The sequence below is a fragment of the Phodopus roborovskii genome, unplaced genomic scaffold, assembly GCF_943737965.1.
Source record: "Phodopus roborovskii unplaced genomic scaffold, PHOROB, whole genome shotgun sequence".
Classification (NCBI taxonomy): Eukaryota; Metazoa; Chordata; class Mammalia; order Rodentia; family Cricetidae; genus Phodopus; species Phodopus roborovskii.
In genome coordinates, this window is record NW_026126460.1 from 8280175 (window position 1) to 8292538 (window position 12364).

Sequence of the window (12364 nt, forward strand, 5' to 3'; positions counted from 1 at the left end):
TGAATAGCTTCTGAAAGCCTTGGAGACTGGCTGACAAAGCTGACCAGCACGGTCAGGATATTTTATCACAGCGCTAGACACTGGAACAGGGACAGGAACACATGGACACACACACACACACACACACACACACACACACACACACACACTTCGAGAGGAAGGAATATGCATGCATAACAATAAAATTTAAAAACAGAGAAGAAATTGTATATTGGTTCTAGAAGCATGAACTTTATTGTTTGTTTGAGACAGGGTTTCTCTGTGTGACAGTCCTGGCTGTCCTAGAACTCTCTCTGTAGACCAGGCCTCTGCCTCTGTCTCCTGAATGCTGGGATTAAAGGTGTGTATCACCACTGCCCAGCTATGAGTTTTTACATATTACGGTAGTTCTATTTACTGTTCGGCCCTTGATCTATTAAGAGTGCCAAACTGCCAGGAATACAGAATCTCTCATATGGCACAATGCCAGATGACCAACTGACGAGTTAACTACATCAAGATCTTTCCATTCTGAAAGGACAAGAGTTCCTTCATCCTCACAGACAAAGATACCTATTATAAGCAACTGCTGTCAGAGCATTGTGTCAACAGCTATCCAGGGACCAATAAGATTTCAGATAAACAGACTCAGAATTGCATTCTGAAAAGAATACAACAAAGGAACCTACTTCACATCGGGGTGTAGGGATGGGCTCATATCCATGGGCTTCACATGTTCTATCACACTGTGTAAATGAGAGGCAGCCAGTCTCATGAAATACCTACATGGTGTCATATCCTCATCAAGAAGAAGATGGGTGCAATGATAAAGGGTGGAGAAGAGTGAGTCTATTTACCATCCCTAAAAGATTTCTAAAGAGAAATTATTTTTTTTTCTAGGAGATACAGCAAAGATCCCACTCAAATATACATTATGGCTACCACTATGACATTCTGGAGTCCTTTGTCCAAGGACCCACAAGCAGGAGTCGCGACACAAGTTGAGATATTTAGTCCTGATCAAGGAGGAGGAGATAAGGCTAGCTCTGCATGATAGGGACAGAGAGAAATTGCCGTGACAATTTCTAGAATTCTTGCCTCATTTTAACTGATAGTCGGTCCACTTGAGCTCAAGGAGTCCCAAGAGTCTTCACAACATTCCAGAATGTCCATGAATATAAATGATGCCCTTCACTTTTCCTTCTTCCACCTCTCACTTGGGAGTTACATTTGCCTTTTCCCCTCATGGTACTCTGACTTCCTCCACTTCCCTTACCCATGTCTTCCCTAAACATTTCCTTTATCAAATTCTTCCCTGTTGAACTCAGTTTTGACCCAGAATGTCAATGGTTGTGCCATTGACAAACTCTGGCTTGGAGAGAAAATAACAGTAAAATGAATTCCTTCTGTCTTTTCCTCCTCCCTCGCACTTTTCTCTCCTCCTCTCTCCCTCCTTCCTTCCCTCCCTCTTCCCCCCGTCTTCTTTCTTCTCTCCCTTACTCTTTTTTCTGGGGGGGGGGCAGGGGATCCCATCAGCTTTTTGTTTCATGATCATAGTAACGAGCAGAGGTTACCCCACAGTTCCATTGTGAAAACACAAATCTCATGTAAGTAGTTTACAATGACTTTTAGTTTGAAATTTCTCATGGCTTAGTTTCAGATAAAGGGTGAATGTTCTTGGAAAGTTTGAATTTAATCAGAAAAGTTATTTTAGAATTTATGACCTTAGATTAGTTTCTGGGGTTTTAGATCTGGAAATATTTTCTAACCGGCTGTGTCCATTCTTTACTCATAGGTTTGGGCTAGTGCATTAATCACTTAATAATAACCCGTTTCCTGCCCACCATGTAATAGTGCTTTTCTTCACTACTTACCCACTTGTACATTTAGTTTCATTTCTACCGTTTGCAATGCACTCTGAATTAAAACTGAATGTACTTCAACTTCAGATGATAACTGGGTCAAGTTTGTGAGGACTCAAGCCCAGTTTATGAACCTTTTTCACAAAATTGACTTGGGTTTCAAGAGTGTAATGAAACCAGAACATGGGGGAGTTTAGAATACAGTCTGGTCTCAATTTGTCTGCTCTTTGGAAACCACGGTCTGGTTTCAGCGGTACTAACCTTGGATAGTTGAATTAAAACAACATTAAAACAAGTCCTACCCATCCATGGAACACAGAAGCTCCCTAAGAACAATACACTGCAGGGGAAGGAGGTGTAGTGTTTTTCCTGTGAGGCTCGCCAGCAGAGGACAGCGATGGATGCTGTAAAATAGATACAGCAGACCTTGTGTGCACGTTGCTCTCTCTGGAGAGAGGTCCTGAGCTTCAAGAAGACTTTATTTATGTCTCATCGTTGTCTTCATCAGTTTCTTTCACATGTGTTCTCAATTGTCTTTATTTCCACAGCCTCTCCTCCAGATTGTGCTTCTTGCCCAGCAGTTCTGTGGATAAGGCTTAGAATTGACAAGTATTCAAGACTTGGATGCAAGGAGTTTTGGACCATGAGGCTGCCTCATAACTTGGCAATGGTGACTGAACCACTTCTGTGCTCAGGTAAGGCCCATCTTTTGTGAAATCCCTTTCACCTGGATCGCAAGAGGATTGAGTTTCTGCTTTAGTCTGTCTCTCTCTTGTCAATCATTTTTCCCAAGGCCAGAAGTTCTGATGACCCGAGCTCCAGTCTTTCTATTGTGGGGCCTTTCTTACCACTGTGTAGCCAGATCTTATGAACAAAGAAGTATCTGGTTACTACCTGCCTGGATTCCTTTTTGTGCTTCCCCTACCTGCTTGTGTGCAATCTCTTTGCCTTGGGTTTCCAGACTGTGATGTGAGTGGCTCGTGCTCTGTTTAATATAACCCTGTAGCTCACCCCCCTGGGCCCTGATACTCTGCTGTGCTCTTACAGAAGCAGCAAGTGATGAGACAATCTCCTTTCTCTCTACCTTCACTGTCGTATGTGTCACAGAGCAGAACCAACTCACAGGATGCAATTAGAGCATCTCCTAGTGATGCTGCCTTCACTGAAAACATTCTTGATAGTCAATATCCTATAACATAATCTTTCCATCTTCTCCAAAGGTATTGTTCATTTGTAGTTTGCATGTGAATTTGACATCTTTCCCTGTAATTTCTTATTAACTGGTGACCAAAACCAGCTGTTTTGTATTTTGTATTAAACCAAAGCAGGATTTTAAGGTAATGAAATACCACATTTTTTTTCTATTCTATAACTGCAACAATTAATTCCAAAAGAAACATCTCAGAGATGGACTGAACAGTGGTAGTGTCACTAGAAAATACTGTCTTTCAAAATAATTGCATTTGAAAAGATACAGTCAGTTTGACTTTCAGTTCTGTACTCTGTTCTTACAGAGGATGAGGCAGTTGAACTTTTCATTGTAGAAAGTCTGTCTGAGCTATCATGAGCTGTGGAAAGCCAGCTCTCACTGACGTTCCCTGCAACACTCCTTGTTCCATACTGGGGATGGATGTGTTCCTGAGTGTTGCAGTGATGTGCAAAGGTCTGCATGCTTCTGAAAGATGGACTTTTTTTCTGTCTCCTTCCTGAGAAGAGGCTGGGAGGGCAGGGTTTTAACTATGCAGGTACAGATTCCTGTAAAAGAGAGGGAGGGAAGGAAGGAGAAAAGGAGGGGTAGAGGGAGGAAGAGAGACAGGGAGAGAGTTGTTTTCCTTTGTTTTGTTTTTTTATTCCTTTTTTTTTTTTTTTTTTTTTGAGACAAGAGTCTCACTCGTAGCTTAGACTGACTTCAAACTCTGTATGTAGCCCAGGCTGCCTTCAAACTTGAGGCTCCTACCTCATTCTCCAGAGTTCTGGGAAAGGTATCTTTAATTCAGAACATTATCTGGACAGAGAGAAATTAGGTAAAACATTATTCTAAAATTGTTTAAAATGTGTTTTTGCTTTCTTTCAGTTTTCTATCAGCAATTTGATCAAGGTCAGATGACTGGCCATGGAAATTTCTAGGAATTCTCTGATAGCCCTGACACTTCAGGGGTTCACTTAAACTGAAGGCAATCTGTTTACCTGGCCTGATCAGTAGATTTGGTTTGATTTCCATGAAGTTAGACACACGTATGTTCAGAAAACTGCAAAAACTGCAGCGGGTGTGAAGTCAAACTAACCTACCTGCAGGTCTCCAACATCAAGAGATTGACTCGAAAGGTCTGGTTTCCATGTTCTAAGTTTCAACCAATTAGGGCCTAGAATAGCTCAGAGTACATTAAATACATTTTCCCCTTTTTCTAATGAAATTTCCCTTATGATATATATTTTTAATACCTTTGTTGTGGTTACAATATGCATAGACAAACTGTGTGCATCAAATGTGTACAACTTGCGTGTTTGCATTACATCTAAATAAAGCCTTTTAAAACCTCCATTAATGCCTCATTTTTTTAATCAGTCATACAACCCATATGTTGCATACCAAATTAACCACATCCATAATGTTATTTATCTTCGAGGAAAGTACATTTCTTACTGTATGTTTCATAATACTTTTGTAGTATTTTTGGAAAATTAGCACAGGAAGCGCTTTGAGATGATTGTGCTAGTGACTGATGGCCAAACTAAAAGAGCTGATGGTAAAAGGTGCATTGAGAAGTTGGGGTGATGTCAGAAAATGTGCCTGTGAACTCATTTAGACATCAAATCTTTGCATGAAAGAGAAGAATCTAAATCAATACTTCTGTCTTCTTTAACGTTCTCCTCCATATCAGGGATCTCCAAGTACTGACAAACCTGGAATACATTTAGTGTTCTATAACATTGGAATGACTCAATTTTTATTATTCATTATATTTTCTATTCTTATCACTACAAAATAATACATATATATTCCTAAAGTTGGAAAATACATATAAATAAAATAAGAACATAAACATTTTATGTCATTGTCACATATAGCTGTGTATAATCCTGCTTGTATGTTCTAGTTTAAGTTTATAAAATAGTTCATATCTTAATTTTTCTAACCTTTTTATTCATATACAAATCATGAAACAAAATACATTTTTTTAACCACTGGGTCTCACCTTAAGAGTACATTTTCAGTTAAAAATATTTAGAGTAAAAAAGTTGGAGACTCTTCCTAATTGTACCTCTTTATTTCTGGGGTAGGAGGATTAAAGTCTGGTCACGTTATCCAGGTAAAATTACTCACATTTAGGCAGCACCAGAGCCAGACCAGTAGCAAAAATCTATACCACAGGCCACCACTTTCTGGATTTTGCAGGGTCCTTCCTCTCTCCTATTACTCAGCCCTACATGGCAAACTAGGATTTGTGAGTAGGAAATTCTGGCTTCTGAGCTATTGCGGAGGAAGACCAATTGACTTAGAATTTATTGAAAATGTTTTCTGGAAAAGAATGTATGAATCTTAATGATGGGTTTTCAAACTTTGAGACTTCCGTTGTGTTCTCTGCAGGGATGCTGTCAGACTTGGTCCTATCGCAGGCTGCCCTAAGTCTCTGTCCATTTATCCGGACTCACTATTAGCAGAAATATGATTAGAACTAAGTAAGAATTTCCTGACTTTTGGGTTTATGACAAAAAAAAAAAATCTACATTGCAGTATTTTGACTTAAGTCATCTAAATAAAGGTTCTGTGAGTCTTATCAATCACAATCAATTTTATTTGCTAAATTTAGTACTAGAATGACATTATCTGTGTGCTCTCTGTGTAAAAACCATCGTGCAGGGCATATTTTTGGAGGTGCTATGCTATCAGGTGGCTTTTGGAATTTCATAAAATTTCCACCCACTAACAACCAGCACTCTCTCACTGATTAACTTTGTTAGATGGGTCAGAACTCATACTTAAGTGAATACACACACACACACACACACACACACACACACACACACACACACGGAAAATTTTCTTTCATTTACAGTTTCTGTTTTCTCTTTCTTCCCTACCTCCATTTGTTTCCATTTTTTCTTTTCATTCCCTTTCTCTCAAATTAAGAATCTTTTTGTTTGTTTGTTTTTGAGACAGGATTTCTCTGTGTAGCTTTGTAGACCAGGCTGTCCTTGAACTCACAGAGATCCACTTGCTTCTGCCTCCCAAGTGCTAGGATTAAGGGTGTACTTCACCTTTGCCTAGCTTCAAATTAAAATTCTTGAGGGTTTAATGTTTATTAGTTTGTCTCTGCTGTACAAGAGGAGCAAAATAAATGCCATTCTCTCATGTTTTACTGTGGTTGTTAAAAGCTTCGCTGCCTGCAGAGTCAGAGAGCTGAGGACATGCTTTTTGTATTCAGGGTAAAACAGTGGCTCCAATAGATGAGAAGAAAAAGTGTATTTACTCCACAATATTAGCATAAACTTTGTTCTAGAGATGTAGTCAATAAATCAAGGTCATAAGTTCTAGCAGAACATTTAGTTTTAAAATATAGTGATTTTATTTGGCTCTCTCTCTTTTTAACAGTATGAATTAATTCCTAATAAGTTCATTTATTCTAAGTTCATATTGTCTTTTCTAATACAAAGGGTGACACACAAGGGATGTGGCTGACTCAGGGGTCTTGACCCGCTCATATTTTGAGAGGACAGGAAACTAGTGTCTCTGGTTTGTTCTACCTGTCAGCATTTTTTAACCAATGGAACAGAAATGGCCAGAACCGCAGAGCTCGGTTTACATGTGGTTCGAACTTATTAGTGATCAGACGGCTTCTGAGCAACACTTGGAAGTGACAGCAACAGAAGGGATAGGTGCTAAGTTGTCAGTGTGTGGGACTCCATTAGGGAAATGGAGCTTTGTCTTAGGCAGAACTTGAAGAGCTTGGGTTTTAGTTACACTTCATGACTAAAGCCTTCAATAGGTCCCGTGACTATGGATATGGAGTGACCTACCTTCCTGCTCGTGGATGAAACACCCAGCCAGAGTATTTCCTCTGAACACAATCCAGTTTAAGGAAGCTGCTAAATGCAATCAGCTGCTTCTAAATAATTCTCTATAGCTTGCTTCCAATAATGCAGCTCACTGAGCTAAAGTTTCCTAGCATGGCTTTCCTCCATCTCATTTAGTTACTCCACAACTGAGTAACCTTTAGAAAACTATGCCCTGGGAGGGCAGAGCTGAATGATCCTATGTCAAAACTTGACTCTGGCTGACGATAGCTCAGTGTGATGTGTGGTCAGGACTGTGGAAGATGACAAATACCAGAATCTTTTCCCCTTGCCACAGCCTGATAAGGATAAGTCTATCAGTGTGTGTGTGTGTGTGTGTGTGTGTGTATGCACGCGTGGTGCGTGCGCACGCACGCGCACACACGTGTTCACGTGTACACATGCTCCTGGCATATACTCCACCATCTAACCATATCTTAGTCCTCATTTTACTTTTTATTTTGAAACAGGGTCTCACTAAAGTTTCCAGTCTGGTCTTAACAATGGCCCTCTTCCCTTAGGCCCTTGAGAAGCCTAGGTTATAGACTTGTGCCTCTATTCCTGGCTAAGTTCATGACCACAAACCATGTTAGTTCAACAGGCTCTTTGGAAGATGGTAAATGGTGGTGAAGGAAGAGAAGAAAATTAAATTAGAGCAACGGGACTTGGGCTCTTATCTTGGTCCTGTCACCAGCAGCCTATGTGTGATTTGGGGGGGTCTCTCTTGGTCTTTGAATTTCCTGCCAAGTGAGGAATCAGGACTCGATAGCACTTGTGTGGGTTCTAGGATGCAATTTTTGCACAAGGCAGGTGCAAAGGTGCATCACCCAGCCAGGCTTTCCCACTGTCCCAGCTTTGGTCCCTCCCTCTGCAAAGCCACAAGGATGCTTCTCTCTGATCAAAGTGTGAACATGATGGTTTCTGATGAACTTGAGGTGTGAAGGTGTTTGGAGCCTGAAATCATTGACATGCAGCAGTCACGACCTGAAACGATACATCTCAGAACACAAAAACAGTGATTGTGTAACCAAGAAGCTGAAAGTAAGGGCTCCAGGCGGAGATTTTAGATCGTGCAAGAAATGGCATCTATCAAACATGTCACACTTGCTTTCATTACCATTCTTTATAGACAGCTAAGCATTTTTGGGGTGGTACTGATGGTCAGCATTAAAAAAAAAAAAAAAAGGGCAAGACACATTGTGAATGGTTTGGGAAGTGGAAACGTGAAATGGAAACCCTACTGGCTTATGTCATCTTATTCTAAGGGGATCATGTATCCTCAGTGTATCACATAAGTGGGAGGGAATGAGCTGGGGAATGTCATAGGCCAAATATTGTACTATTTACTATGGCTTTCTGCTCCTTTCTCCTAGATAAAAAAGTCATGTGATCTAATGTGTGGCTCTGGACAAGTCAACTACTTTCTCAGTAAAATAACATGGGTTCCTATTACTGTGAGGGTTAATGTCAACTAACAAGACCTAAAATCACCTAGGAGACAAGCCTCCAGACATAGCTTGTGGGAGATTATTTAGATTGAGTCAGCCGGTGGCAATGCCTTGAAGGGATTATCTTGATTAGGCTAAGGTTGGAAGACTCACACTAAAATTAGGAAGTACTATGTCCTGGGCTTTGTCCTGGGCTTCAAGGAATAAAAAAAAGGGAAGTCAGCTGCACACATCCATTTATTACTCTCTGCTTCCTGATGGCAGATGCTTTAAGCTCCCTGCCATCTTGGTGTGTTATGCTAGGTTAGTAGAACCCCAAACAGACCTCCATACGGAGCTGACTCTCCTGATGCAAAAGCACAGGTTTCTTTATTTTCAAGATGGCCAGCCAGGATGTCACTTCATGGGGAGGAAGGGAGACCCCAACCAGCAATTAAGGGAAGCTTTTAAAGAAAAAGACCTGATGGCTAAAGGCCACAGATTACAAAGTTTCCATGGTTACCCAAAGCCCTTACAAAGTACAAAGTAAAGCAAAAAAACTATACATTTTAGCAACATACATTTGAGCAAGATAGGGCAGGGGCATGGGGGTCATGAGTTTGCCAGTTATCCCCTGGGATAATAGTGGTTTTCTGGTTTTCTCTAGGATAAAGGAATGTTGACACAGATGGTGTCCAGCTAACTCCCTTCCTCCAAGAGCTGGACTCAGGCCCCTAGTCATGGACTCTTGGTTAGGAGGTCAAATTCTTTTTACCACCAGAAGTTCCCTTTTACTCTGTGTAGGTTCAGCAGCCCAGGTCTTTAGACTTTTATTAATTTTAATTTTTAGTCTCTCAGATGGACTGTGCCCTTGAACTGTGAGCCAAAAGAAATCCCTTCTCCCTTGAGTTGCTTTTGTCAGGCTACTTCTGTTGTTTTGTTTTTTAAGTAATGGCAACAGGAAAAGTCATGTGAATATCTGTCTTTGATAAAGCCTCTTACAAGAATTTATATATAGATTTTTGTGTTACAATGAGAGAAAAGGATTAAAGGGAAAAGAACAACTCAACTTTCATTTCACTTGTAGGTGTAAGAAGATAGGGAGACTAGGAGATGATAAGAAATAATAATGGTTAAACTAGTCTTAAAAATTAATCATATAAAATAAAGAGCCTGGGAAATCAAAACACAGGTATTTTTATTGTGCTTAAAAGTTGACTTTTGGTTCTTCATCCAAAAAAAAAATCTTATTTTTATTTCCATGTGCATGAAGCTCAGATGAGCAGAGATTAGCCTTCAACTGAAGTGACCTCTGCACCTCATGTAGTCATCTAGAACAGCAAAACAGCAAAGTTTGGGAAAATGTCTACTGAAAAGCCAGCAAGAGTTAACTGCATAACTCCATTAAGGAGCATATATAAAGTCCACCACTCAAGAGCATCCATTGTTACTTAATTTATGATATGGATTCTGGTTGCCTAGGGACTGAAATTAATCTGCCACTTTTATTTAAAGAGGTCTAGCTTGGCTCATATTTCCACCTTCTTGTGGTAGTGAAGTTTAACATTTCTTTCCAGTCACTTTGCATAGTGTTTCCTTTTTCTTTTCTCTTTCGAAGTGAGATTGATAGATTCTTCTTCATCAATCTCTTTGGTAGATGATTGCCTTTTTCCTTTGAAGTCGATTTTGAAAAAAGCTGTACTGTGATGAGCTAATTAACATGAAAATAGAGTATATAACCTTAATTAGGCAAGATTATAGGCTCAACGTAATGGGATGTCTTGAAACTGTACACTATGCAAATATTAGACTCTTCATTCTTCCCATTACCTCTGAAACCATCACACAGAGGATGTTTTGCAGCATGTAGCACACTTGGTGCCAGGTGCAAACCTCTCAACCAAAGGCTGTACTAGTTGGAGAAATAAAAAACGAAGGAGAAAAGTTCAAAGATATGAAAAAGTTGAATTAATTTCAGGATGACCTTTGATTAAGCTAAGCTGTTCAGTTACCCCACTGGAGTGTATACCTTGTTTTGGAATGCTAATACACTTCATGCAGGCACCACTGAGCATTATGCAAATCTTGAGAGGGCTTTCAAGTCCAGTAACCACCAAGAGTACTATAAAGCCAATCTGGGGTTTACTCAGGCAATTTGGATATAGGAAGACAATGACTAGATGAAGTCACAGTGAATCCCCGGGTCCTAATTTTAGCCAGTGGTTTTCGTTTCCTTCACCACCAACCTTAAAAAAATTGGGGAGGTAAAAGTCAACATAGAACTGATTTTCCCCTACCAAACCTGAAATGACAACATCCAGGAGAGCATCATCCTCAGACATTGGAATAACCGGCTCTAGGGTAACATCCTGAGAGTGTAATTCTTAGGCTGTGTGTAGAGCTGTGAGGCTTTTAGTTCCATCAGACAGAAAGAAAACAATTGTTTGCTTTCAGGTACTAAGGAAGACATGCTACGGGCAGAAATCCAGCAAACACGACTGTAAGCATAGAATCCGGTTTTATACTAAGATGCCACCCATTGAATGGATGGAATGATAGAAAGGGTACATGTGTAAAAATTGAAGTTGGAAGTTGGTAACTTTGTGTTCAACAGATAAGCTATGAAATTTTAGTCCTAAGGCCAAAACTGTGGCTAGTGTTAGGGTGCATTCCCCATAGGAACTCTCAAACTAGTCTTTTCATTATTTTGGGCATAGATTTGTTGGCACAGGGTCATTGAACCATTACAGCAACAATGAGATCCTTAGAATGAGCCATACTTTATAGACAGAGAAGATGAAGAGTAGAGAATTTGAATGTCTTCTATGGGGACAGGTTTAGTGAGGAAAGGTGTTGGCCACCAAGCTTGACAACCTGAGGTGGAAGGAGAGAACTGACTCCCTTAAGGTGCTCTTTGATCTCTACTAGAGCATGTAGCAAACAATACAACCAGGATTTGAACATCTGTCTTTGTGGCTCCAACCACACTATTAACCACCCTGCTAGGCTCTTTAGTACTCATCAAGTTTCCAATTGTCCCTTTAATTGTTATTATTTTCTCAGTGCTGAATGAGAAAAGAAAAATAACAAGGCAGAAGGGTTAAGTTGAAATATAGGAATTCTCTATCACCGTCTACATACCAAGGGGCTCTGGTGAGTGAGGTTATATCTGCAAATATCCTGAAAATAGAATATGATGTAGGGGAGACAGATTTCTACAGGGGTGATGAGCATAAATACAAGTAGTATGATGCAATGTGTTATTGTTGTATATAATTTTAATAGGGGAAAACACGTACTGGATAGAAATCAAATGTCTTCTGCTTGGTAGGTAGGGCCAGATTGATTAAAGTTTTAACAAGAAGCATGTAGTTCATATGAGAGAGTCAATGAAAGAGTCCTTTGAGGGATACTAAGGATGGTGATGGCAATGTAGCCTGACACTAGCCACAGTGCAAGGAGTATCAGCCTTAAGACTAAAGAGACCTAGTTGGTGGAGGGAATGCAACTAGATTTCAGGGAGAAATGACATCATTGAACAGAACTCACTTGACGAAGGCTGTACTCATGGGGAGGTACTGTTACGACTGTACCCAGGGCCTGAATCTGGAGCCAGAAAAGAGGAAATCCCCTGATTTCATTCTGGTCTAAACCAGATGCCAATGTAACAGGGAATGGGGGCAATAGACACGAAAGCCTTGCCTCCCAGGGGAAGCAAGGGTTTGAGCAAAGAGGTCAGGAGTAGCTCTGAGCAGGTGACTTGGTCTCTGTTCTGGTATTTCCAAGGTGGTTTATTGCTTATCACATTAATAGCTAACTTTCCCATTCCTACTTCCAATGTTTATGTTAGAACACTCCAAACTTAACAAAACATGTTTAGAAATGGTTTCATGAATACAAACACACACATTCATTAGCTTTCTTCATAATTCATAAAAATTGTCACTATTGCTTTATTCCTTTTCCTCTTTGATTCCAACACACATGAGCTAACATCACATGCGACTGTGTGTGTGGCACACACACACACACACACACACA